General features: G+C 56.8%; 1 long non-coding RNA gene across 4 annotated transcripts; it reads right to left on the reverse strand.

Moving 5' to 3' along the window:
* Positions 1-1,945: 1,945 nt before the first annotated feature.
* LOC308352141 lies at positions 1,946-15,599 on the reverse strand. Of its 4 annotated transcripts, XR_013967630.1 has the most exons (5): positions 15,488-15,599; positions 5,980-6,091; positions 5,504-5,630; positions 4,243-4,628; positions 1,946-2,649 (listed from the first exon to the last, which is right to left on the reverse strand). It is a non-coding gene; the product is annotated as an uncharacterized lncRNA (long non-coding RNA). The 4 variants fall into 4 exon arrangements; XR_013967631.1 differs by having other exon boundaries at positions 1,946-4,628; XR_013967633.1 differs by lacking the exon at positions 15,488-15,599 and adding an exon at positions 6,258-6,510 and having other exon boundaries at positions 1,946-4,628.
* Positions 15,600-26,855: the final 11,256 nt, after the last annotated feature.

The raw sequence follows: 26,855 nt of genomic DNA on the forward strand, positions 1-26,855 counted from the left end.
ACGGGCACAATGGGGTTTACGCTGTCCTGTAAACTGTATCCAGGACACAACTAAGAAAATAACAAGAAGTGACCCATAAAGTTCTCGAATGTTCAAGAATCACAGGAACTTCCTAAGAAAGAAACAAAACTATTATGCTTTATAAAACATCTCTGCAAGTCGGGCTGCCGTTGTTTTGTTTGGTGAGCAAACGTGGTGATTTCTTGCCTCCTGAGGACGTTGGCTCCCATTCCCAGGACTGAGCCGCGTCCCCGCGGAGCGGGGTCGCGTCCTGCAGCCGGCCCTCTGGGGTCCGCCATGCTGGCGGTGGAAAGACGCGGGGCGCCCCACTCTGACCTGCGGGGCGCAGCTCAGGGTCCCCCAGGAGTGGCTTTCTCAAGAGTGAGGTGACAGATGCTGGTCTGCAGGGCCAGCCTGAACCAGGAGGCCGAGGGACAGCCTGGGGACGGCTCCCCCTGTGCGTCCCACCCTGCTGATCTCCCGGGAGCCTTTCTGCCTCACGGGGTCACCACCAAAGTTTACCGAGCCCTCCACGAGGCAGGTTCCCCTCATCTAGGGGCATCGCGTGAAGGCCTGCGGAGCGACCCACACGGTGCCCTCAGGAATCAGCAGGTGCCCGAAGACCTCGCAAGCTCCTCTGGGGCCCCTTGGCCAGGGCAGCTCAGGAGAAGCTGGATCCCAGATCGTGGGGTTGCACGTTCTCCGCCCCCGGGCTCCCAGCGATCCCCTCCTGGGTCTTTACCCAGCAAACTGGAAGAGATAGCTGTACCCACGCTCGCTGCGGCACGGCTCCCGACAGCCAGTCGCGAGAGCGGCCCACGGGCCCACTGACCACGTGCGCGCGCACGGTGGAAAGTGACTCAGGGTGAGCAGGGAGGACACGCTGCCGGGGAACATATGCCTGTCCCAGGACGACAGCCACCACCTGACTCCACTCACGGGACGAGCCGAAAATTGGCAAACCCGTAGAAGCAGAGGGTCAAGCAGTGGGAACGGGCAGAACGTCACAGTTTCGTGAAATGAGAGGGTTGCAGACACGCGCTCTGCTGAGCGCCCGCCGTTGGCAATCCAGCCCCACGTACTTGAAAATTTCGGAGGGCAGATCTCCGCGCCCAGTGTTCTCATCTCAAGGCCACGGGCATGGTTTCTGCTCTTGTGGAAATGGTGTCTCAGGAACGTGCATTCGTCCAAAAGCATGAAAACGGACACATTAAGTCCGTGCGGCTCTTGGCACATCGAGGGCACCTCCATGAGGGTGGGAAACGCAGAAATGTCAGCTGGTAAGCGTTGTAGCTACACGTACGTGTTTGCATTCATTTCCTGGCTGCTGAAGCCATCGTGGGAGCCTAGGGTGTTCCTAGAACGGTGCTTGTTTCCAGCCTTCTGGCCCCCTCGGTCCCTGACGCCATGGAGGCAGGGAAGCAGGCCTGGTAGACAGGCTCCTCGTGGGGACCCCAGCCCCCCAGCCCGGGGCCTCCGTGATCAGTATGGACAAGCACGAAACCCCATCGCAGCCCACCAACTTCTCCACGCCTCCGCGGGTCCCCCAGCCCAGGGCGGGCAGCGCCGTGCAGGGAGAAGACCCACCCTTGCCCGGCTGCGTCCTCGCCCCTCCCAGCTGGAAGGGTCGTAAAAGGCCGTTTGACCACAGTGGTTTTCCAGGGCCGGAAAAACCCGACTAATATGAAAAACTCCAGGGAGAAAGAAATCCAGCAAAAGCGGCAGACGGAACCCCTGATTGAGGGGGAGACTTCAGGTTGCCAACAGCAGATCTGGGAAATGGGTCTCCCGGTTCTGCAGCCGCAGACACAGCGGCAGATCCGGTGAGGACTCAGCCTGGCCAACCCGAACCAGACCCAGACCGTTCACACGGGAACCAGTCTGGCGGCCGCCGCTGCGAGCCGCGCTCAGACGCTCGCGGCCGCGTCGGGGAAGCGTTGTGCACGGCGGAGGGGGGCTTGGAGAGGAAACTGCAGGACAGTCAGGAATGTACTGTTCTTTGAACCATTTCCTTTTACAAGCTGGGAGCAATAAGAATTCACATAAACAGTAGTCCCCAGACCAGCTTGGTGCAGGAGAAGCAAGGGCACGAGCTTGCAAAGACTTGAGTTCAAGCACCGGCTGATCCGTGGGAACCCGGCCACGACAGGAAGCTCTCCGGGCCTGCTTCCTCTCCCGGAGCCTGGCAGACACCTGCCTCGCACGGCCGCTGACGGGCCACAGGGCCCTGCGGGGGCAGGAAGAATGCCCGGGCTTCCTTATTATTTCTAATAATTCTGTAACCTGCTGTTAGCCAATCCCTAAACAATGAGAAGAAAAAACACAATGAAAGGTAAGACAGGATTCCCCGGGGGAGATCTCCAGCCTTCCACAACGGTGACAGCCACAGAGTCAAACTGTGAAATTCATTCATACTTTCTATTTTAAAAAAAGAGAAAAAAGTCAACAGCCTTCCAGAATAGGTAAAAAGACATTTTTTAAGAACCACATGTATTGGGATGCCTGGGTGGCTCAGTGGGTTAAGCCTCTGCCTTCAGCTCAGGTCATGATCCCAGCGTCCTGGGATCGAGTCCCACATCCGGCTCCTTGCTCGGCAGGGAGCCTGCTTCTCCCTCTGCCTCCGTCTGCCAGTGCTCACTCTCTCTCTCTCTATGACAAATAAATAAATAAAATCTTAAAAAAAAAAAAAAAAAACCCACATGTGTTCTGCAAAGCAAAGGTCCCAGGTCTCTGGGGTCACAGGATATACAGACTTGGAGAGGAGAAGTGCAGGACCAGCCTCACGGATCGGCGACCGGAATCCCCACCGACAGCCGGGGTAGGGTCAGAATTCAAGCACAGGCACAAACGGGCCTCTGCCTAACCCAGGAAGACGGGACCCGGTGAGGAGCGGTTGCTCCCGACACGGCAGTGTGGGGGGTCCTCGGGGATGCGGACGGCCAGGGGTGGGAGGGTCCTGTCGGCACGAGGACGGCACATCACCGAGCCGGCCGTTGTCAGTACAGTGCAGCGCTAGATAAAATTGGGGCTTGGGAAGCATGAGACACCTTCCTCTGGGCATGTGATTACGGAGGTAAAAACGCAAACAGCGGAACCAAGAGTCCTCGAGGCAGACAAGAATCCGAGAAGACAGCTGTGTTGCCACAGAGTTCCTGCGCCTCCCGGCATCCCCGAAAACATGTCCAGAGAGACGAGGCGGCAAAGCTAACCCCCGGGCTCTGTCCCCAGAGCACCAGGAGGAGCAGGCGGGACAAGCCAGCCCCAGCCATGGCCTGAGCCGGGGAAGCACACAGGCTTCTGGTGGGCAGGGGGGAGGGGTTCCATCCCCGCAGGCCAGGCCCTCTGGGGGCACAAGATGGAAGTGCTGGGGGGGTCTCTGTGTCGGGAAGGCTGGTGGGGTCTCAGGGTCAGGAGGGCTCGTGGGATCATGGGGTCAGGAGAGCTGGGGGGATCACGTATCCGACCTGTTGGTGATAGAAGGGAGAGTCCAGGCCAGTGTGGATGGGACTATGTGGTCAGGACTGAAAAGCCTCCAAACCACAGATCAGAGACCCTGTTTAGGACGATGTGGGGCACTGAGGATAGGCCCCTCGGAGTGGGACCCCCATGGAGCCTGATAAGGAGAGGACTAACAAGAAAGAAGTTCCGGATTGAAAACCAGACGGGGTCTGAAGGACGGCACCGTGCAGGCTGGGCGGGTCCTCGGCAACTGACTAAGGGTCGCCCGCGGACCCAGCTGCCCACCGCCTCCCGGCTCCTGAGAATGAGATGGGGGAAGTGGATCGGAGCTGCCCGCTGGTCCCGATGCGAGCCTCACAGTGTTGTCTCTGGGCAAAATCTGAAATCCCACACTCACCGATCTGCCTGTTAGCATCTGTGTGTCTGCAGAGCTGGGGGTATAAACCCCACCCCCAAGGTACAGTGTTAGGAGCGGGTGGGGTCCTGGGGGGATCAGGTGGGGTCCTGGCAGGGGGAGCAGGTGAGGTGCTGGGGGGAGGAGGGAGGCCTGGCGGGGTCCTGGGAACACCCCAAGAGCTCCCTCCCCTCGTTCTACCACGTAAGGATGGAAGGAGCAACCGTCTGCACCCCCAGGAGAGGCTCCCCCTGGTGCCCAGCACCCCAGCTTCCAGCCACCAGGACCGTGAGACAGGGTGGCCCAGACAGAGGAGGGGAGGCTCTGAGCCGTGTCCCACTCACGACTTCTGTTCGGGACTGCGGGGGTCATCCGAGCCCACTTGTTACCTCGTCACGAAGTCTGAAGTACGTTGTGCGCAGGGCAGACACCGGGGCTCAAGGCTGCGTGTGACCCTGCAGGGAGGAGTCGGAATGAGCCCCGGCGCCGTGGGAAGCCGGTGGGGCCTGGCGGTGTGTCCCTGGGAGGGGGCTCGCAAACACGACCCAGAGGGGCCCGAAGAACCTCCCAGAACCCCAGAACCAGCCTCAGAGCCGTAACCAGGAGAACTGGCCTCGTCCGTCGGCCACACGGGCCTCGGTCCCTGCGCTGGTTAATTTTCTGAGACGACAAACAGATATCGGCCTCTTCAAACAGCAAGATCGACGAAAGTATTTCTTATCAGCATTTTCCAGGTGTATTTTCAGTCCCTTACGAGGCCAGCTGTCATCAAGACCTGGAATGCACACCTGTCTTTGTTCGAAGACTTGTGAAAATTTAGTAATTTATTTTTAAGATTTTATATATTTATTTGACAGACAAGAGATCGCAGGTGAGCAGAGAGGCAGAGAGAGAGGAGGAAGCAGGCCCCCCGCTGAGCAGAGAGCCCGATGCGGGGCTCGATCCCAGGACCCTGAGATCATGACCTGAGCTGAAGGCAGAGGCTTAACCCACTGAGCCACCCAGGCACCCCGTAAAAATTTAGTAATTTAAAAAAAAAAAAACAGTGTGTTTCCCTAAAATTCAACACTAATAATAATATTCAAATTCTAATTCTATAATTTTAGATTCACCCAATTCTCTTTACTTTTTAGCGCCCTGGGAAACATATTGTCCAGGATGGCCTGATGGCGTCCACGGCTCTCGGCCATGGAACAGGGCACGTGGCGGTACAGTCCTGTGTCACGGCCACGGAGTTCCCGCTCGTCTGGCCTCTCCCACTGACACTGACTGTGTGATCGGAGAGATCACAGGCTTTGAATACGGAGCTTAGGACGTGGGCAAAGACTCATGATTTTCCTTCTCTTTCAGGGGCAGATGGAAACGCCACGTTTTCTTTCCTGTTCTGAGACGGCCAGGGCCCACAGTGCCCTCGTTTTCTTGAGAACTAGCTCCTCTCTCTAGGGGGAGAGCGGCTGCCCGGGGCTTGCAGCGGTCAAGGGCTGTTCTCCCCGTGGCTCAGGTGCTGCCGCTGGGCGACCGTGCTGGGGGCTGGTGGGAGCTGGGGGGATGGCCCCATACACGGGCAAGCCCACGGAGGCTGTCGGTGCTGCACCAGGCCCTCAGCTTCCTAGCTCCGTGGTTCGCACGTGGCCGGGAGGCCCCTCTCACCGCCTCTGGGAAGTCCTCCAAGACCTCCGACCCTGAAGAGTAGGGCACCCTGGTGGGGCTTCCTCCTGCCGGAAGTCAGACGCACGTCAGAGGGATTCACCCACAGGCAGCCTCGCCCACCAGCCTCCTAGGAAAAGGAGACACTGAACTTTGGGGTGAGCCCATCTTTATTTATGATCTTTTAGAGAAATAAAGTCTTTTTTTAAAAAAGATTTATTTATTTATCTTAGAGAAAGTACACACAAGCACTCACACAGTGAAGGGGGCAGAGGGAGAGGAAGAGAGAGAATCCCCAGGCAGACTCCACGCTGAGCATGGAGCCCAACGAGGGACTCAATCTCGTGACCCACGAGGTCACCACCAGAGCCAAAACCAAGAGCGGGCGCTTAGCCGACAGAGCCACCCAGGCGCCCCCAGAAATTAACAGCTTTGATAAGTGCATTTTAATGAAAGGAGCCTGGTAGATTCCCACTTACGGGCAGAGGAACACTTGGCCGCACTCTGTAGGAAAGTCAGGAGGCACGGTTCAAGTTCATTTTCAAACATGGAAAGCCCAGCTCCTTCGTCCACGACACGACCCTTAGCGACCTACAGAGGGATGCAAATTGGAAGCTCATGCGTTTTATGGTCATTTCGCTTTCCTTAAAAATTGCATCTGAGAAGACAGAACAATTTCTCTTTGGTTTTTCCCCCATTGGGTGTGGCTTCCAAATGGCAGGGTCTGTGCAAACTTGGCTGATTTGCACCTGCTGACCTTGGGCATAGCTGGGACCCTTCTCCTCACTGTAGAAACCGTAGGAACTCTCTTCACAAGGTCGTTCTGGGTGATAGGATGGGGTTTGCCCCCGGCTGTCGGCCCTGCAGTGTCGTCCTCTGTCCTTCTGGGGTCCTGAGGCTCACGGGCCCCCAACAGCAGGAGACCAAGAGCGGGTGAGGGTCTCGTCCCCGGTCACTTCGCCCGCTCCCCTCTCTGCCCCTGTGGTCAGGTCATGGCAGCTATTCCTTGAAAACCGTCCTTGGAGAAAAGCGTGGGGCAGCTCCATGTGACCCCAATCTTTGTGCAACTTGGGAGCCCCGCCTCCCCAGCTGAAGATAAACTCTCTTGGAAGGCATCCGAAAGAAAAGCAAATATTTGGACCGTGCAAAGAAACTCTAAGTAACAAAGGTCAAAGGCCTGGTCAGTGTTAGGCAACTTCCCTATCTCCCGCACCCAGGCCGCTACCCTGGCGTCTCCAGCCCGCATGCGGGGCTGCCGCGTGGGGACCCGGACCCCAGAGGACGTTCTGCGAAGACACCGGTGCTGCGGGCACGGCAGCCAGCCTCTCCCTTGCGTGGACGGGGTTTCCTGCCGAGAATTAACCGCGGTCCACGTGTCTCCTCCTGGAGCCTGTGCAAAGAGTTGGCGGGAGAGGTTCTCTGTCCCGGAGGACTGTCTTTTCAGAGGGCTTGGGCTGCTTCTTTTGAGCAGCTTTGAGAATCTCAAAAGGATGCTTACAGTATTCTGTAATTCTGTGCTTGGAATGGTAGGACTGAGTCTGTCAACAAAGATGGTGGGATTTACTATATGGCACGAACTACCCACAGTCATTACATTCATTCCCTTCACAGTGTGTGCTGCCTGCTCGTGCAAGGCGTTCCTCTGGGAGCAGGGAGATGCTCAGTACATGTCCCCAGGACTTAAACCTCATGGGGTTTGAGTTGTTTTAATTTTAGAGATAAAGAGAGGGGTCAGGAGCAGAGGGAGAGAGACAAGCAGACGCCACACTGAGCACAGAGCCCAACACGGGGCTCGATCCCACGACTCTGAGACCATGACCTGAGCTGAAACCAAGAGTCCGATGCTCGACCCACGGAGCCACCCCGATGTCCCACACTGAGCATCCATAGCAGCACGGGCAAGAGTTTCTGAGCGTGGGTTAGGTGTGAGGCACCGTGCTGGCCCCATTTCTCAGCGCACACTTACAAAAGGGTATTCAGTCGTCCCGTGTTGCAGACGAGAAGCTGGGGGCTGGGATGTGCCTGGGAGTTCCCTACTCCCTACCTCCAGGTGGGAACTGCTCAGGGAGCTCATCCACCCACCCTCCCCATGCGTGTCTAGAAACACAGACGCCAATGACGTCACCCTGTCTGTCCCACCGGGTCCACGCTGCGTCGGCGTGAGTCCCCTGCGCTCCTCATTTCCCGAACCAGCTTACACTGGTTCACTCCTGTCCTTTTTTTTAACTGGACTTTGATCTTATTTTCATCTGACAAGGACTGGGGCTCCTCTTGAGCCCACCATCGGTCCTGCTCCACCACCCACCCGTATGGAGCATTAGTGTCTTGTAAAGCTCCCAGTGACAGCGGTGAGCAACAAGGAAGCATACAAACAAACAAACAAACAACACAAATACACACACACACACACACACACACACACACATTCCTTCTGCTGGTCCTTTCTCCACCCTAACCCTGAATGTCACACACGGTGCTCATTCTCCACAGACTCTCACCTGCTACGATGTTGCTCAGCTCTGGTCTATCCACCATTTCATTGCTACAAACCTCCTGATTTAGATTTATTCCAGGTGCATGTCAGGATATAGGGCGTTTTGTTCTGCTTTCTCCTTCTTTCTTTAAAAAGATTTTTTAATTTATTAACTTGCCGTATTGAGAGAGAGAGAGAGGTAGAACGAGCAGGGGGAGTGGCAGGCAGAGAGAGAGGGGGAAGCAGGCTCCCCGCTGAACAGGGAGCCCAATGCAGGACTCGATCCCAGGACCCCAAGATCGTGACCTGAGCTGAAGGCAGATACTGAGCCCACTGAACTGCCCAGGCGCCCCTTGCTTTCTCTTTCTAAATGGGGTTCCCAGAACCTGACCTTCATTTATAAAGCAGCGTATCAAAGCACTTCGATGAATGCATACATACCTACCTGAAAGCAAAAAATACACCAGTGTTGTAAGGACAGGAGCACCCATAACCGGTTACATGGTAACAGAATTTGAGTCACCCTGACCCCTGGAGGGAGGTATTACCCACCAGCTAAGTCTCAGTGCCTTTCCCAGGAGTAGAGAGTGGAAGGAGACAGACGGGAGCAAGTGCCCCTCTTCCCAGACCATCATCTGCACTGGGATGCCCATGAACGATGGGGCAGATCCAACCAGCACACGAAACCAAAACCAAACCATGATTACGACCACCAAGAAAAACGGAATGCCTGATGTCGGTGTACATCTGACTGACGTGCCCAGGACTGTGCGCTGAACCCTCAGTGTCCTGATGACAGTTCAGGGAAGAGTCGAATGAATGGAGACACGTACCGTGCTCACGGACTGGAGGACCCAACCTGGCAGAGCCTGCACTTGTACTCAGCCTGAGCCACAGTTTTAATACACCTCCTACAGAAATGTCAGCAAGGTTTCCACTGACAGGGACACATTTATTCTACAATGCATAAAAGGAAAAATAATAAATAAAATGCATCTGAAAAGACAGGGACCCTATGGTGAAAAAGATCTTGATGAGGAATAATGAAGTAAAGGAATCTTTCTTCCTGCTGTGAAGGCTTGTTACATAGTAGCGGGAATCGAGACCCTGGCTTGTTAGAACAGGATGTTCCATATCATGAGTATTCTGGGAAATGCTCATTGAGCCAGGGTGCCCGAACACCATACACTCAGCAGGGTAACTATTTATAGCTAAAAACAGATAGTAACAAGTGCTGATGAGAGAGTGGAGGAACCGGAACCCTCAAACATCGCTGGCGGAAATGTAAATGGTGCAGTTTGGAAAACAGTCTCAAAGCGTTTTAAAACATTCAGCAGAAATGGACCCGGTGACCCGGCCGCTCCAACCCACACCGAGAGATGGGAGAACACGAAAGCTTGTGGTGAATGATCGTGGCAGCACTAGCCATGGGAGCTAAAAGGGCAAGCCATCCAACAATCCGTAAACTTACAGCTGAATAAAAAACATCTGGTGTATTCACAGAGCGAAATAGAGTGGGGAGCTACTCAGCAATAAAACAGAAATAGGTTGTTGACAGGTGCTACGGGGACGCCCCAAGACCATTCTGCTGCGTGTCAGAGGCAACACAACACAGCATAGGATTCCATTTATGTGAAATGACAAAAAACAAAACAAAACAAAACAAACAAACAAACAAAAATCAGCAAATAGGGACTTACTGCAAACAGGAAGCAGGGATAGCTGCCAGGTACCGGAATTATTCTAAAACACCTCTGTTTGGCCTGTGATGGTGGTTCCACAGCTCCGTAAATTTACTGAAATCATCATGTTGTGCCTTAAAATGGGTGTGATTTGGGGATGTAAATTAGACCTCAATAAAATCACTACTAATATTTTGAAATCAGTATTTAAGACAGTTTCCTGCCCAAAGGTAGCCAGGTGCCTTGAGGAAAAGGTGCCCTTGCCATCTTCACAAGGACTATAGGAACCTTGAGACTCTGGGGTTTAAAGGGTAGGGAACAGACCAAATTGCACAGGGCCTTGAGCCGCATGGCATCACTAATTCTTCAGGCAAAGGGAGCCAGTCTGCCATGTTCAGGCCAGAGGTGGGTCCGGTCAGAGCTCCAGTTTAGAAATCTCATTTGCACAAAAACACTAATGATGGATTCAAAGAAAAATTTAAAAAGTGTAAGCCATGTGAAAATAAATTCTCATGAATTGTTGGTACTATGTCTAATATGTGCTTATGTGTATGCATGCACTCACACAGGCACACAGATGCACACACGCTCACACAGGTGCACACACACATGCACAGGTGCACACACACATAGGTACACAAAGACACGCACAACTGCACACAGGTGCACACACGTGCACAGGTGCACACACACACACAGCTGCACACACAGGTGCACACACAAACACGTGCACAAAGGCACACACAGCTGCACACAGGTGCACAATGCCTACATAGGTGCACACACAGGTGCACACACACATGCACAGGTGCACACACAGGTGCACAAAGACACGCACAGCTGCACACACATGCACATGCACACCATCCTAACCCTGATTTAGCTTCTGCAAGCTCACCGGCTTTGAAGCCAGAGGACATCCAAGCAAATCTCCTACTTCTGTCTTTGCTTAGCCATGTGACCTAGGGGCGTTCCTTCACCTTACTGTAAAATTAAACTGAGTTACGCATCGGCAGAGAGAGTATCATGAGAGGGGACCCGGAGACGGGGAAGGGGAGGCTTCCTTCTTGTGGCGCTCCGGTGCCTGGCACATCCCCGCTCAGCCCACTGGACGTCCTCCGTCCGGCCAGGCTGCTGCTCCCACAGGCCCCGTCCTTGGGACATCGACCCCACCCGGCCACTCACCCCAAGCCCCCAGTTCCCAAAGTCACGTGTTCGCATCTGAAGCTTCTCCTCAAAACAGGCACGGTCAAAATAACTGCTTTAAAACATGTTAAACCTCCACTGAGCATGGTCACTTTCCAGCCATTGGGCTTCTGTCCTTGGTGAAAGACCCCGCAGGAACCCGCGGCCTCCCCTCCCGCCCGGACTCTGCTCCTGCAGCGTCTCCTGGACGCTGTGTGGTGCTCCTCACGTGAGAGTACACGGCGCTCCCCCCCTTTCTGAGTGAGCTTCCCAGCCGGTTCCCGGCCTGGGAGCTGCTCCAGATCTTGCATCAAATGCCATGAATGCTTGGGAAGCTGGGGACCCTTTGTTTTAGGTGAAACCAAGAAAACTTAACTGTCTCACTGTCCTTCAGCACTTCTGCTACCTCCTCACCCTGGAAGCCCGGCCTGGGACCTTTCATGCCTTCCTCCCCAGGCCTGCAAACACCAGCTCACGGTGATGACTCCCCGTCCGAGGTCTCCAAAGCGGAGATCCTTGCATCCTCCTGCCAGAGGCACTGCCAACCCTCCCGTGTCCAGACATTACCTGCTTTCGCCACGCTCTACACCCTCCATATTCCCCGACACTGTGATGCCCCTGACCCTTGCAACCAATCCTGAGCTCCAGCGTGAGCTGAGCAAAGCATCCTTGGTCTCTGACAGCCTCGCTGTGGAACAGACCCTGCGCCGGACACCCGCCCAGGACGCCCACCAGCCCGTCAGCCTTCTGCTGACTGAAGCTGTCAGTGTCCCTCAGACACTTCCCCATGATCTGTCCTCCGTCCCCCGGCCCAAGCACGCCTCATTTCTTCACCCACCCCCAGCCGGAATGATTCTCCTTCACAAAACACATGTCCTCCCAAGTGCTGGTCTATTTCAAATTCCGCAGTTTGTTTTTTTAAGGATTTTATTTTATTTACTTGATGGAGAGTGAGAGCGAGCGAGATCACAGAGGGAGAGGGAGAAGCAGACTTCCCCTGGAGCAGGGAGCCCGAGGCGGGACCCGATCCCAGGACCCTGAGATCGTGACCTGAGCCGAAAACAGACACATAACCAATGAAGCCAGCCAGGCGTCCCCAAATTTTGCAGCTTTTATAGCTCGATACCCCCTTACCCTCAGGATAAATGTACAGCTCTGTGGCATGATATTTAATACTTGATGATGCTTCCCAGCAGTGAAGTCTTTGCTAAATGCAGCCTGTGCTCCGTGCGCACCAGTGCCCAAAATTTCCCATGACTTCACCTGCTCCTGTTTGTCTCGGACCCCAGGGCCTTTGTACGTGCAGCCTCCTCTGCCAACACAAGCTGCCTCTTCCTCTTCTCTCACTTCTCCTGCTCTTTGGGCTCAGTCCCCGACTCTTGCTGGGAGCCCGCCCCACGTTCTAAAACATGGCATTCTGTCCATGTGTGTCGTGCCTCCCCCATGGTGATAAGACCTCCTCGAGGAGCAGGGTCCCCGCTCTCCAGCTTCCTTCCCCGGGGAGCCAAGAGCTCCCACGAAACCCAGGTCTGTCACGTACTCCTGTAATCATGGGAGGCCCCGCGGCCCATCTCGGTGAGAAACCCTGAGACCGTGTCTGGCCGTGATTTCTCCTTCTGGGGAAGGAGAAGGTTCTGTTTCATTCTGGCACCGATAGTGGTTTTTGGTCAGAAACCGCTGTTCCCCCCTTATCACGGATCAGAAGGAGCTGAGTGTCCTGGTGAGGGCAGAGAAGAGGACGGGAAGTGTTCTCAGGCCTGTCTGCCTCGCTAGTGCCGTAAAACTAAATAAACACTGCATGGCTGACCGCTCGTCTAGTGTGGTTTGACCTTTCCCGAGCTTCCGCGGCGGATCCCACAGCTATGCGGATGCTCCTCTCCGTGTGTTTGGTCTGGAGCCTGCGCGCACGGCTCCTGACTCCGGAGGACTCTTCAGCGGGGCCGGGGCGGCTCTGGCCGGGCTGGGGCTGGGGCTATCCTCCTCCAAGGCCTCCTGGCATCGTCCCAGTGGGACGCTTCTGCTGGCGTCTCGGGACCCGAGCTCAAGATGCCTGGTGCTGTCCCCTCTGGAACGAAGAATGTTCGATGCAACCTTCAGCACGAGAACCTCAGTGCTGTTCCCATGCCAACCCAAAATTCAGGGTCAGGCCTTTCCACGGCGAGGGCGAGGAGCCTTGACGTAGGTCGTGTCCGTGGTGGGCTGTCTGCAGCGGGGGACGGACCAGGTCCATGGGGCGAGGCCCACACACCGGAAGGTGTTCCCGCAGAAAAGCAGCGCACGGCCAGGGGCCTCCTAGTCTGCATGCTGCCGACCACAGGATGAACGTGAGACCCCGAACCAGGTGCTTGCGCCACTGCGGTCACTGAGACCCTAGAGCAGGGCCCGCATTTTATCCAGGATGTGGGAGTAAGTGGTCCAGAATCGCTGACCGCGTACGGGATGCAGGAGAAGCCTGGGCACTAGCTTCTGGCCACTGCCATCGTGACTCCACGGAATCCCACAGACAGAGCTGGTCCCGGCCCTACAGACACCTGGACTTTCAGGAAAACAGAACCACGGCTCACCCCGACCCCTGTCCGCCCACACGCCCAGCGCAGGCTGAGACGGAGGCAGTGGGTGGTGGCGGGGGTGGACACAGGCGCCGTGGAGGACGGTCGGGAACATGGTGGGGTCAGGGGTCAGGGATGAGGGATGAGGGGCCAGGGTGAGGCCAGTCGGGCAGTGAGAGGGGTCGGGAAATGGACTCTCGGTCAGCTCTGGCTGTCAGGCCTGCGTCCCCAAGGTGAGCACATCCACAATGTGTCCTGCCTTTTAACCAGTGGGGCTGAGCCTGACTCACGCAGGCTCGCTTGTCCCCGGCCTCCCGCAGTCCCTCGTCTCGGGGTCTCTGCTCCCACAGAGGCCGTGAAGCCCAGCGACGTCAGAGCTCCCCACCTGGGTTTGCGCCTGCCGCCACCTGGTGTCCCTCAGCATCAGGGTGGGACCCGCACCCCAGGGCCTGTGGGAAACTTGTCTCCGGAAAGCCGTGCACTTCTGTGAAATTTGCATTACAGAGAAAAGAGAAGAAAAGCCGCTCTTTTTAAAACTGCTTATTACCGGTGAGAAGAGAGAGAGGCCTCCCGAGGTGCCCGGAGAGGTGTGACTGTGGGGCTGGAGGGCCGGGGACCCAGGCTGGGGACCGGCACGGGGATTGGGCTACACCCACGAGGGAGCTGAAATCCATGCCATGGGTTGTCACCAGCCTTTTGAGATGAAATGAAATAATAAGGAGACAGGAGAGGGGAGAAGGTGGAGACAGGCACGCGGGGAAGCACCTGCCTGGGGGTGGGCTCGTGGGGCCGGGGACGCTGTGATTTCAGTCCTGCGTGTGGCAGCGGGGGGTCGGCTTGTGCTGCGGGAGAGACCGCTTATAAAAACACGAACGGTGCTTCAGGGTAAAAAGGTTTGAAAGCCACAGGTCTGCACACTTCCACACCACCCGGTCCTCCCGAGAGGGCCCCCTGACCTGCCCACGAGGGAGCCACATGCAGACAAGGTGGCTCCAGGGACCGTCTGAGACGCTCCATCGCCCTCCGCATGACAACAGAGAAGTACTTTTTAAAAATCTATAGCAGTACTGGAAAATAAAATCCAGAGCCTTGCGCCAAGCAAAACATTGACAGGACTCCTAGGAGACAATCAGCAAACACATCTATGAGAAACAAGCCCGGGGAGACCTCAGCCAACCCCCTGGGCCGCGCGGGCCTCGGAACGTTCTAGCTCCTCAGACTCCGCGTCCACGCACACCGGCAACGTCCACAGCTGTGCCCGGAACACCGGCGTTCAGGGGAGGAGCGACATCATCTCTCTGATACCCCTGTCGCCCCCCACGACCATTCCTCCCACGAGAAGCCAGAGGGTGCGGGCGTGGGTGCCAGCCAGGCACGGGGGTGCTCATGAAAGCTGCCAGACCCAGAAGGACGGAAGCCACAGTCCCAGAAAACAGGCGACCCCCTCAGTCGGGATGACGGACAGATAGATGTGCAAGCACAAAACTGGAGATGTCCTTGCAATGACAATATTTGCTACAGACGTCACAAACGGGTTGAGTTCCAGAAAAGTCCGTTCATCACAAAGCTCCCGTGGTAGCTCCCGCACTGGGACCCCCGACGGTCGATGCCGGGGCTGCGGCAGGGGGCTGGCGGCACGCGGCCCCTTGTCTAGTTTTCTGTTCTCTTTCTTCCAGATGCTCTAAGCTTCAGGAAACAGAACGCCTAAGTCCATCCCCGATTTCCAGAATGAAGTTCAAGCAAAGATTAGTCAGAAACAAATACAAACAGTTCGATAAAAAATGGGCACAGAGGGGTGCCTGGGTGGCTTCGTCGTTAAGCCTCTGCCTTCGGCTCAGGTCATGATCTCGGGGTCCTGGGATCGAGCCTCGCATCGGGCTCTCTGCTCAGCGGGGAGCCTGCCTCTCCCTCCCACTCTGTCTCTCCCTCCGAGTCTCCCTTCTGATCGTGCTCTCTCTCTCAAAAAAATAAGTAAAATCTTTAAGAAAAGAAAAGAAAAGGGAAGAAAAGAAAACGGACACGGGGTACAAATAAACAGTTGAGAGAAGAAGAAATACACACGGAGGGAAACACAAAACAAGCTCGTACCCCAGCTCACCTGTGACTACGAACACACAGATTAAGATAAAAACCGAGCTTCCTTTTTTCCCTTTGATCCACAAACCTTGAAGGGATTGATGATATTAATCCACGGTGAGCATGCATGTGATTTGACACGCGTCGGTTCACGTGGAAATTACCAAACCTCTCAGAAGAGTGAATGGCACGCCCGTCTGGACGCGCACGACCTTGCACTCTGACCCGGCTCCTGGGATCTGTCCGGCGGACCCCCCTTCCATGCAAAGCCACCACGGCCTTTCCAAAACTCACCTTAACGTCAGCAGCGGGGCCCACGTGTGCCCTCGCTCTGTCTTCAAAAGCACTGAGAAGATTCGAGCCCTTTTAAGAAAAGTGCCCCAGTTAGGGACGGGGTTCACTGGTGAAATTCTACTGTTAAAAAAACACACTGCTCAGTCGGGGCCCTCGAGGAGGATTTAGTAGCGATCACATGCAGTCAGGGTGTTGGGCTGAGCGCCGGTCCCTCCCCAGGCCCACCGGCACGGAGACTTCTGTCTCCCCAGGATGCCTGGTCAATGTCAGGCCTTTGAACCCCTTTTATAGATTTTTATATACTTTTTTTTTACTATTTCTTTCTTTCTTTTTTTTTTTTTAGATTTTATGTATTTATTTATACGAGAGAGAGAGCACACGCAGGCGGAGGGACTAAAGGAGAGGGAATCCTGAGGAGACTCTGTAGTGAGCCCAGAGCCGGACACGGGGCTCGATCTCACCACCCTGAGATCACGATCTGAGCCAAAACTGAGAGTGGGACGAGTAACTGCGAGTACCTGACCGAGCCATCCAGACGCCCCTTTTCTTACCATTTCTTTCAGCCCCTTTGCTAATATAGTTTCTACCCTCCCGACCTCTTGAAACGTTTGCGTATCCTGGCCTCTAGGACGAGCGAGGTCTTGCGCTCGTCAGACCGTGTGGCTTTGCTCTTAAACAAACACCGTCTGTAAGCGCGGCCCGGGGTGGCTGGACTTGTGACGTCGGCCCGTGACACATCACGTGGTCTCTGTTCAGGGCCGTGAACCCTGTGAGCCCAGCTATGCTCACGCCGACCCCGTTCCCTCAGCTGCAGCGGCAGACGGAGTCACACACACGCACACAGCCCTTGGCCACCTTCACGGGTAGAGCCATCCTGGGTCCGAGTCCCACGTCCTTCCCCAGCCCACTCACCTACCTCAGGATTCACAGTAAAGAAATCCTTGAGAGCAGTTGGCGAGCCGTGGCTGTAGCACCACGGTCTGGTGTAGGACGACATTCCAGCTCCCAGCGGGGATCACCTGATACCCCGTCGTGCCCAGCATCACGGGGATCACCTGACACCCCGTCGTGCCCAGCATCACGGGGGTCACCTGACACCCCGTCGTCCCCAGCATCACGGGGATCACCTGGCACCCCGTCGTGCCCAGCATCACGGGGATCACCTGACACCCCGTCGTCCCCAGCATCAGGCACGTGCAAGGCTTTGTCCTGAGCCTCCTGCTCCGGTCCCAGATCCCGCCGCGCCGTGACCGCCGGCACCATTCCACCGGCCCGTCCTGATTCCCACACCAGCGCACCTGCCCCGGAGCCCGGCCTGCCTCTGGGACCGCCACCCCCTACCCCGGGGACCCGCCACAATGCTTCCACCTGTTCCTGCAAATGGTGTTAGCAGGGAACACAGGGCCCCGTGATTGTTACTGACTATAAGAACAAAATTCTATGAATGAGGGAGCATGCGACTGCGGGCGCGACTGTCCCAGAGGAGGGGGTGGACCGGGGGGCGGGGGGGTGAGCAGACGTCGTCACAGCAAGCAGACGTGGATGCGCCTGCCCCGCGATTCGGGCGGCACACCGTCACCAGGTGACGGGAGTAAGCGTCCCGGTGCAGGCCGAAGAGAGGGAGCGAAGTCACCACCCCCGGGAGAAGCAAGCCCCGTCCTCAAGCCAGAGAAGGGCAGCCGGACATTAGCAGAGGCAGGTCCCTCGCTGGGGGAGCCGCTTGAGGGAGGGAAGGCCGTGAGCGCCATGAGGGCAGAGGAAACATCGGGAAACACGGAAGAGCGGCAGAGGGCCCAGAAGATGCCCAGATGAATTTCCTGCCCCTACAAGTTCTGCCCTTTCCTCCAGATCCCCAGAGAGGGCGGCCGCCCACCCTCCACCGTCCCAGGGCGTTTACTCCAACACTACGTTCAAGCGGGAACCTCTCTGCCTCTCCCTCCGGCTGGACCCTCGGCTTCTGGAAGGTGCGAGTAATCCAGCCTTACTGACACCCACCCACGAGACGTGGTGCAGCCGTGGCTGCTGGAAGGGGTAGTGGCTTGATGACCGTGCCGTGACCTTTGCACACCAGGGTCCCCTGAGCCAGAAGCACGAGGTCAGTGAGTGGGGCTCCCGGGTCATAGACTGGGGCTCAGAGCAGACAGGCCCGTGGCCATCCTGCGACAGAGCCAGCGTGGCGCCCCACGGAGGAAGATGGCCCGAGGGGCGTCGGCTGCGGCGTGGGAGGCGGCAGAGACGTGGAAAGCCCCAGCGAGGCTGACGTGGGGGGTGAAGCCACGGGCCCCGCAGAGGCTTGCGGGGCGGGGGTCGCGTCCCCAGCAGACACGGCTCCACAGTCCCCGCGCCACGGCCACAGCTGCTGCGGGGTGGCTGGACTGTCTCCTCCCACTGCAGAGCAGGCACAAGGCCCCGAAACGGGGATGGGGTCCATCTGTGGGGACAGCCTGTGACTTCGGTCCTTCGGCAAGAGAAGCCGCTGCCAGGTTTTCAAGCGGGGACCTGCGCTTCCGAGACGGGTAAGAGCATCAGGAGCTCAGTGCCCTGGACGCGCACACCGGACCTTCCGTGAGCACCCGGGACCCCACTGGAGCCGGAGCCCGCCGCCCAGGCGTCCCCGTGCAGGGGAGAGGAGACCCAACACACAAAACCAGAGAACTCTTTAAAGAGATTTGTCTGAGAACGCAAACAAGAAAATGCTTTTTCTCCCCGTTTGAAACAAAGCACAGGGCAGATTGAGTTTTGTTTTGGCCTTTGTGCCGCTAACTGAATGAAAAGGATGAAGGGAAAGTCACGTCAAGGCTCCAACCACCCCAAGTCAGGGAGTTGCCGGTGGTGTTGAGGACTGACGTGTCCCCTGGAGGGGCTCCCCCCGTCACCGCAACACAGCGCGTGACAGGAGACATCGTGGGATGCAGTGACGCTGGAAATGGCTCGGTGTGGCGGTGGGCACCTAGCAGGTGGGGCCACAGATTCTCCGAGGTGCATCCTCCCCGCTCGCTCACAGGAGAAGTGGACGGAGTCGTGGGTGCTCAGCCGGGCACTGTCCCCAGCACCCGGTAGGGCTCGCCGGGCGGCCATGGGGGGCACAGCGACTGTGTAGGGCCTATGGCCTTCCTTCCCACCTTAGCCGGGCGCCCACGGGCCGACTGCCACCCCCACCCATGCGGTTCCTGTTTGTGCAACATTGAACGTACTTCCAGCACCTGAAAACACCAGAAATGGAATCTTCACGATGAAAATACTCATCTGTTTTCCGTGGGTCCCGGACAGGTCGCAATTCTGAGTCCTGCTGTGGACACACTGGGTTGGCCGTACTCCATATGGGGGTGGGGGAGTGGGATGTCATCCAAGAGACCCTCACCACCCCCAGTGGTGCTGGCAACTCGGTGACCCCGGGGACCGTGACTTCAACGTCGTGACTGAGAATCTCTACCCTCTTGGCCCCAGCTCCGCGGGCACCTTTCTCAAGCGGGAGCCGTTGTTCCTGGAACCTCTCGCCCCTGTAAGACTCCTCAGCCCTTCTGCCCGCTGACGCCCCGTCTCCCTTCTCCCCTTCTCTGTGTGCAAGCACCCCCTGGGCCCTTATGGAAAACAGACCTTTCTGGGACTGGGCTGTCCCTTCTGGTGTGGACCTGCTTGCAAGGGTCATAACAAGTCCCTCTGCCTCTCCACTCCACCTCCTGAAACGGGGTCGCCGCTTGTTAGCACCTGCTTCGCGCCAGATGCGGGAGACACGGGTGTAACACGGCCGCGCCTCCCTCGGGCTCACACACGCCGGCAGGACAGACCTGGGGAGACAGCCCCCAAGACAACAGGGGAGTGCAGGAGAGGCACAATGGTGCCACATCTCCCAGAGGGCAGGCGTCTGCAGAGCCCCGCACTGAGACAGTCCTGGGGCTCCACCTCCCCTGCCCTGTCCCCGTTCCGGTCCCCGCGGGGCCCTCACTGGTGGCCTTGTCCTACACCCCACACGGAGTGTCCACCCTTCCCTCTCGGGCCCTCTCCCAGGCACGGCCCCTCCCTACACCTGGCCAGCCAGGGCTTCCCCCGAACCCAGAGCATTCCCACGGGGACACAGGCCCCCCAGCTGCCTGCAGGGACGTGCTTGTCCTCCCCATGAATGTGGAAGGAGGGCGCTGAGCCTCACTTGGAAACTAGCCTGGCCGATGCGCCCCTGACCTTGGTTCCCACCCCCACGGGGACGGCCGGGTAGACCAACGCGCCAGGGAAGGATTGAGCAGAGAAAATGAGCCCGCAGTGTGGGGCGGCCTGAACCCAGTTCCCGGGGCCGCCACCCCCTCTGTGCGTCCCCCAGACCAAGGCTTGAAGCTCCGGGCCTCAGTTTCCTTGTCTGTAAAGAGCGCCCTGCGGCACAGTTCTGCCTGGAGCAGGGAGGGTGAGCTGCTTTCCCTCACGTGAATGTCTGTGTGTCCTGCCTGGGATGTCTCCACACAGGGGATGTTGTTCCCAACTCTTCCTGGGGACTCCCCTGGCGACGCCCAGGCCACCTCCCTCCCAGCTCCACCCGGTGACACAGCCAGCACCCAGCGGCCCCCACCCGGGGACAGGTACTCCACTCTCCACTGTCTGCCTAGCGTGCAGAGCCTTGGGGCGAGTTCCATGCGGCTGCGAAGGGAGGTGGCCGGCATGCGAGGAGGCCGGCCTGGCCTGGCTGGAGGGCAGCGTCGTCTTCTCCTCCCCCTCAGTGCCCCGGGGAGATGCCAGACTCTTCCCCCTTCTAGCACCTGCAGCTGACCTTTCTGGAGAACAGGGACCCGGTCAGGATGCACCCGGCATCTCCTGGGTGTTCTGTGTGGTCGGGGGCTCAGTCTGTCTTCCTGCGACTCCCCTGCAGACACTCTCTGGGCTGTGGCGTGTCCTCTCCAGCCGACAAAGTCTGGCCTCGCTTTGCCCACAGAGGAGCCCACCAGGGGCCCCAGGCAGCCCAAGGTGGAGAGCGGGTCCTCCTGGAAAGAACGTTCCCACCCATGTCTCCTCGGTGCCTAGGGCTGGTGTGGCACGACATGGTAAAATCAGGACGGCAGGCCCCAAAGACGAGTGGCCCCTGGCTGGTCTGCCCTGGGGTTCTCTAAGCTTTACAGACAGCGTGCCCGAGGCCTCGCGCCAAAGGGGACTGGCCACGGGTCTACTGGAGAAGTTTCCGAAATATAAGTTCAGCAAGTGTTTGAGGATAACTTGAATGGTGGGAGAGGGCACGTCTGCAATGGTAAACTGAGATTTTTCTCTGGCCCGGTAGGAACCCCTCATGGCCGTCTCCTTCCCCCCGATCTCACAGGGCCCGTTTTCTGATGACTCCGGCCACGGGTCCTTGTGCCCATGTGGCAGGAGGCTCGCTGGACAGAGCGCGGTTTGAGTGGGAGCCGCTGATGGGAGCTGTCACCTGACAAGGGCTCCAAAGGCTTCGAGCCAGCCGAGCACGAGGAGCATGTCGTTGAGAAAGTCACCGGGACGGCTGGCCCCAGCCCGGCTCCTGCGGGTGTGCACATGCGTGTGCACGAGAGCCCCCGCGTGTACGAGTGTGTGTGTGTGCATGGGGGGGTGTATTGTGTGCATGTGGGTATTGTGTATGAGCGTGTGAGTGGTGTGTGCATGTGCGAGTGTATCAGGGTGTGCGGAGAGAGCCTGTGTGTCTGTGTGGGTGTCTGTGCACACTCGTGTGAGTCGTGTGCAAGTGCACGGCGTCCATGCCCTGAGTTGCCCCAGCATGTGAGAGAGGACACGCGCGATCACTCACAATCGGGGTCTTCCTGTCATCTGTCAGGGGCGTCCGTGTAAGAGAAACCAGCGCCAGGGTGCCTGGGCGACTCGGTCGGTTGGGCGTCCCACTCCTGATTTCCACTCAGGTCATGCCCTCGGGGTCGTGGGCTTGAGCCCCGCATTGGCTCTGTGCTCCGCGCGGAGTCTGCCTGAGATCCTCTCCCTCTCCGTCTGCCCTCCCCCCGCTCTCTCTCTAACATAAAGAAAAATAGGAGAAACTAACATTTCCCACACGGGAAGGTCACCGGCGTCCTTGTGCTCCCCCGGACCGCCGGCCTCCCATCCAGGGGGGCAGCTGCGCTCCAGAGGCCAAAGTAAGAGCAGAGAAGCCCCAAGGTACAGAAGGACAGCTCTGTTTCAGGGCACCGCTGACACCCAGAAGTCCCCGGTCCCCAGCAGGGGTCCCGACAAAGCACAGTGGTGTGCCCTCGAGTCCGAATCTCCCGGATTTCCCCCCAAAGGCGTTCTTGGAGCCAAAAACACGTGTTGAGGGGAGTGGGGCGATGTTCGTGCTGGGGGACTCCCGGACGCCACCACTTTCACACCTTGCCGCCTTGGCTCTGGCCGTGACGTTTCTCCTGTGGGGGTTTGTGCTAAAATGTAAGGACGAAATGTTTCAAAGGCCTGTGAGATCTCACGCATGTGTTTAAAATGAGATCAAGCTCTCGGTATTGTTTCAAGTTGCTTGGAGGAAACTCGTGGTTCCCCGCTCTTCGATGCTCGTTGTTTCCATTTATATTTTAGTCGACGGTTTTGTTCCTAAAACAAAGTTTTGAAATGTGTTTTGTGTAAAGCATGCTGACAGCCATAGTATAATTTGATGTCATCATTAAAGGGCACAGAAATAGCATCTTGGCTTTATTTATAGATGATGTGGGAGCCTGATGGCTTCCTTTGAGGGGCGGCCAGCAACTGGGTTTTAAACACCCACGTCCGTGAAAACCGTTCTTCAAAATTGAGCGATCGGCTGTTGATACTTAGGTCGCTGGCGAAGTTAACGCAACGTTCTAGAACGGCATTCCCGCCATGGTCGAGGGCTGGCGGCTGAGCGGGGCGCGGAGCAGACGTGCCCACCCCGGGTCTGAGCATCTGTGGGCGCGTGTCGAGGACGGGGCGGCATAAGCGGGCGTCACGTCTCCCGAAGACCTACCCCGAAGGCGGGAGTGGGAGAGACAGATGCCCACAGAGAGGTCACACACAACCTTCCCCTTAACAGAGAAAACCCGCAAACTACCTGAAGACCCCACAAGCTGCTCATGGGCAAAACGATGTGAGGACAAAATGTAAAGTCATTTTAAGCGATGACTGTTGTCACTGCAGAGAGCACCGTGGCCTTACGTGCATGTGACCAGATGCTACCAAAATTATTTTCCACCTCTTCAGGGAAGAGCCGGCCCGGTGTCCTTGCCACTCGCATGCACCGTGTCTCTCGATGGCCGTCCACTTCTGAGCGCCTCGTGTTAAGACGGACACCGGCTCTGCTTTGAGGATGTCGCCCCATATTGGAGACAGGGATGAAGCAGGACAGCGGGGGGTGAGCAGAGCACAGGGATGCCCTGGGCGCGCTGCCAGACCCTGGGTCAGGGGAGTGCTGGGGGCCACCGCCGGGGCAGGACACTCACAAGAACCAGGGCAGGGCGCTGGTAGGGGAAGTGGGCCACCTTGTGTCCACTAAGCCAGAGGCATTCCGCCGCAGGAGGACAGAGAGCACTCAGCAGACTTTCACCCCGGCTCCAGACGCCATCTGCGGGCATCAGGTCTCCCTAAGCCCACGAGGGTGAGGAGGAAGCTGATGCCGGTTCTCCCGGACGCCCCCAGACTCACACCAATGGCAGGCGGGGTGGGGGAAGCCCACCAAGCAGGCGAGCAGCTGGCCGGGGCGGAGGCGCGATGCACACACAGACTAATGTCACTACTGCGGCGATGTCCTTGAGAGCAGGTGCCCTGTGGCCCAGGGACGCGTCCTCACGGACGCCCGCCAAGCTGCCGAAGGAGCACAGAAGGAAACTGCAGGACCTGCAGCCGCCTGTGTCCCCAGAAGACGCCGCGGGGTCGGGGCCTGCACGGCGCCCGCGGCACCCGTAGGAGCTTATTCTAGGCACGCTTGCGAGGGAGAAAAAAACCAAATACTCACATATGTAGTGGTGAAAGATGGGAAGAACGTCGACGTTCAGCCTAAGAGAAGAGGCGTGTTAAACTCTGGCGCGTGCGACACGTTGCATTACATGGCAAGTGTGTTGTGTTTTAACAACTATTTTATAGTAGCAGGAAAAACGAGTAATACCGTACATTTTTGAACATGGAAATGAAATTACATATATGATAAAAATTACATACAAATATTATTTCTACTTGATGTTTATTACATAAATTTAATTCATTTACACAGATACCTAGAAAATAAAATTATTGACAAAATTATATACGTATTCACGGCTGTGTGAAAACAAAGCAGAGACTCAGAAGAAATGTCACCAAAGAAAGGGTCCTTATTCATCGGTTACTACTACTGTAATTATTTTTTTAAAGATTTTATTTATTTATTTGACAGATCACAAGTAGGCAGAGAGGCAGGCAGAGAGAGGAGGAAGCAGGCTCTCGGCTGAGCAGAGAGCCCGATGAGGGGCTCGATCCCAGGACCCTGAGATCATGAGATCATGACCTGAGCCGAAGGCAGACGCTTAAAGCACTGAGCCACCCAGGCGCCCCTACTGTAATTTTTTTTTTTAATATTTGTGTATTTATCTTGGAGAGGGAGCGAGCACAAGCAGGGAGACCAGGAGAGGGAGAGAGAGAAGCAGGCTCCCCGCTGAGGAAGGAGCCCGATGCGGGCTCGGTCCCAGGACCCTGAGACCATGAGCTGAGCTGAAGGTAGACGCCCAACGACTGAACCACCCAGACTCCCTTTCGACCTATTTTTATCATAACTGTAGGCGTACAAGATGTGCGGGGAGTCTCGTCTTATAACCTTCTTTCCCATGACCTTGAGATGGCCATAGCTCCAAGGAGCCCTGGTGCCTCTTCAGTGAAAAATGGGGATTTTTGATCACTCCGAGACCTGGACACTCGGAGTGCTCACGGCTCCCGAGATGCTGCTTCTGGACACTCTCACCAGACAAAATGAGTGAGTGAGTGTGTGTCCGTGTGAGCATACACACACGTGTGTGCACACACACACGCCAGCCCCTCCAGCACCATGATACTCCCCACGTGCTCCCCTTGCCTCCTCCCCACTCAGACGAGAACCCGACTCCCGGCGTTGTCCGTGTCATTGTGGGCCCTGCCCCGTGGCAGCCTCCGAGCGGCTCCGTGCCCATCCCCGCGTCACAGCGCTGGCCCCGAGCTCACCGCTGGGTTGCAGCGTTTCGTCCCGGCAATGACACGTTTGCGACACGTCACCCACCTCATGCCGGTTGCTCGCTTCGACTCTCCCCTGCACGCAGAGCACGAAGCGCGTCTGCACTCACTTGTCCGGGCTCGCGCTGCACTCGCGCCCCCCAGCACCCCCACGACGGCTGGTTTCATGCTCTTCTCTGAGTCCGGGGAATCCTGACTCGTTTCCAGCAGTCCGGCCTCGAAGACACACCCAGACATCCACTCCCTGCTCTGGCCCTTCCGCGACTCTGTCCCCTCCCCGAGACGAGCCCGTCCCCTCGTTTTCTGCTCCGTCCCTCCGTGCTGTCGGACGCGCGTGGGCTTTGTTGTCCCCCCGCTTTCTGACTGCGCAGCACGCTCTCTGCCTTCCTCGGGTGTCTGCCTGCCACCGCCCACGGCGCCCCCGAGAAGCCGCTCCCCACCCTCCGTGCACGTCTCTCCTCTTCTACACAATTGCGTTTTTCTCTTTCTGTGTTCGTAACGTATTTTTTTTAGTCACCCTCCTGTACTTGGACATTTCGGTAATTTCCAATATTTTGCCATGACGAGCACGGCTGCAAGGCGTGGCTGTGGGCACACACGAGGTTTTGTGTTGGGAGAGGTGTGTCCTCAGGGTACATGTCTAGAAGCGGGGCTGCGGGCCGAAGGGTAAAGACGTCTGTATTTTGGATATCGCCGAGTTTGTCTCCCCACGATCCCCACAGCAGAGTAGAGCAGGGACCCTCTACCAGATGCCCGCCGGGCACACGGTCCAGGTTTTGGAGTCCCGACTGCTCGGGTTCTCCCAATCGGTGTCACTGGGATGCGTGTGCCTCTCACCATGCGTGAAGTTCGGGCATCGTTTGAGAAGTGTAAGAGCTGTTTTTACGTCTCTTTTTTGTGAATCGCCTATTTTTACCTCCCTTACAGCCATTTTATAGGGCTTTTTGTTTCAAAATAATTCCAATTTATTCCGAACTTTTGCCTAGATATATTTGTCCACACGTACATCCCAAAAGACAAACATTGATGAATTTTGTACATGAGTCTTGGGGTCCCGCAGCCCCCAGAGAGCAGGGAGCCGTCCCTGCCAGCACTCAGCCGCTGGGACCCTCATCGCCGACGTTACAGAGCAATGCTGTGCGTGTAATTCACGCGTGTCAGCGAGGACTGGCTAGTGCCGTCAGAAACACGCTTTCTGGGCTCCCCTTCACCCGAGGAAGTGCTAGAGTGTTTAAGGATATTTCAACATAATAAAAGTAACTCCTGAAAAATAAATTGTTTTTGGATGTCTTTTATCCACTAGGGATATTAATTCCCTTACCTGTGACATATGTTGCTGGGGCACCTGGGAGTCTCAGTTGGGTGAGTGTCTGACTCCCGGTTTCCGCTCAGGTCATGATCTCAGGATTGTGAGATCAAGCCCCGCGTGGGGCTCCACGCTCCGCACAGAGTCGGCCTGGGATTCTCTCTCTCCCTCTGCCGCTCCCCCAGCTTGAAATTCGTGTTGACTTTTTTTTTAAATTTCTTTTCAGCATAACAGAATTCATTGTTTTTGCACCACACCCAGTGCTCCATGCAATCCGTGCCCTGCCCACTACCCACCACCTGGTTCCCCCAACCTCCCACCCCCCCGCCCCTTCAAAACCCTCAGATTGTTTTTCAGAGTCCAAAGTCTTTCATGGTTCACCTCCCCTTCCAATTTCCCTCAACTCCCTTCTCCTCTCCATCTCCCCATGTCCTCCATGTTATTCGTTATGCTCCACAAATAAGTGAAACCATATGACAATTGACTTTTTCTGCTTGACTCATTTCACTCACCATCATCTTCTCCAGTCCCGTCCATGTTGCTACAAAAGTTGGGTATTCGTCCTTTCTGATGGAGGCATCATACTCCATAGTGTATATGGACCACATCTTCCTTATCCATTCGTCCATTGAAGGGCATCTTGGTTCTTTCCACA

The sequence above is a fragment of the Martes martes genome (assembly GCF_963455335.1).
Source record: "Martes martes genome assembly, chromosome: 11".
Lineage (NCBI taxonomy): Eukaryota > Metazoa > Chordata > Mammalia > Carnivora > Mustelidae > Martes > Martes martes.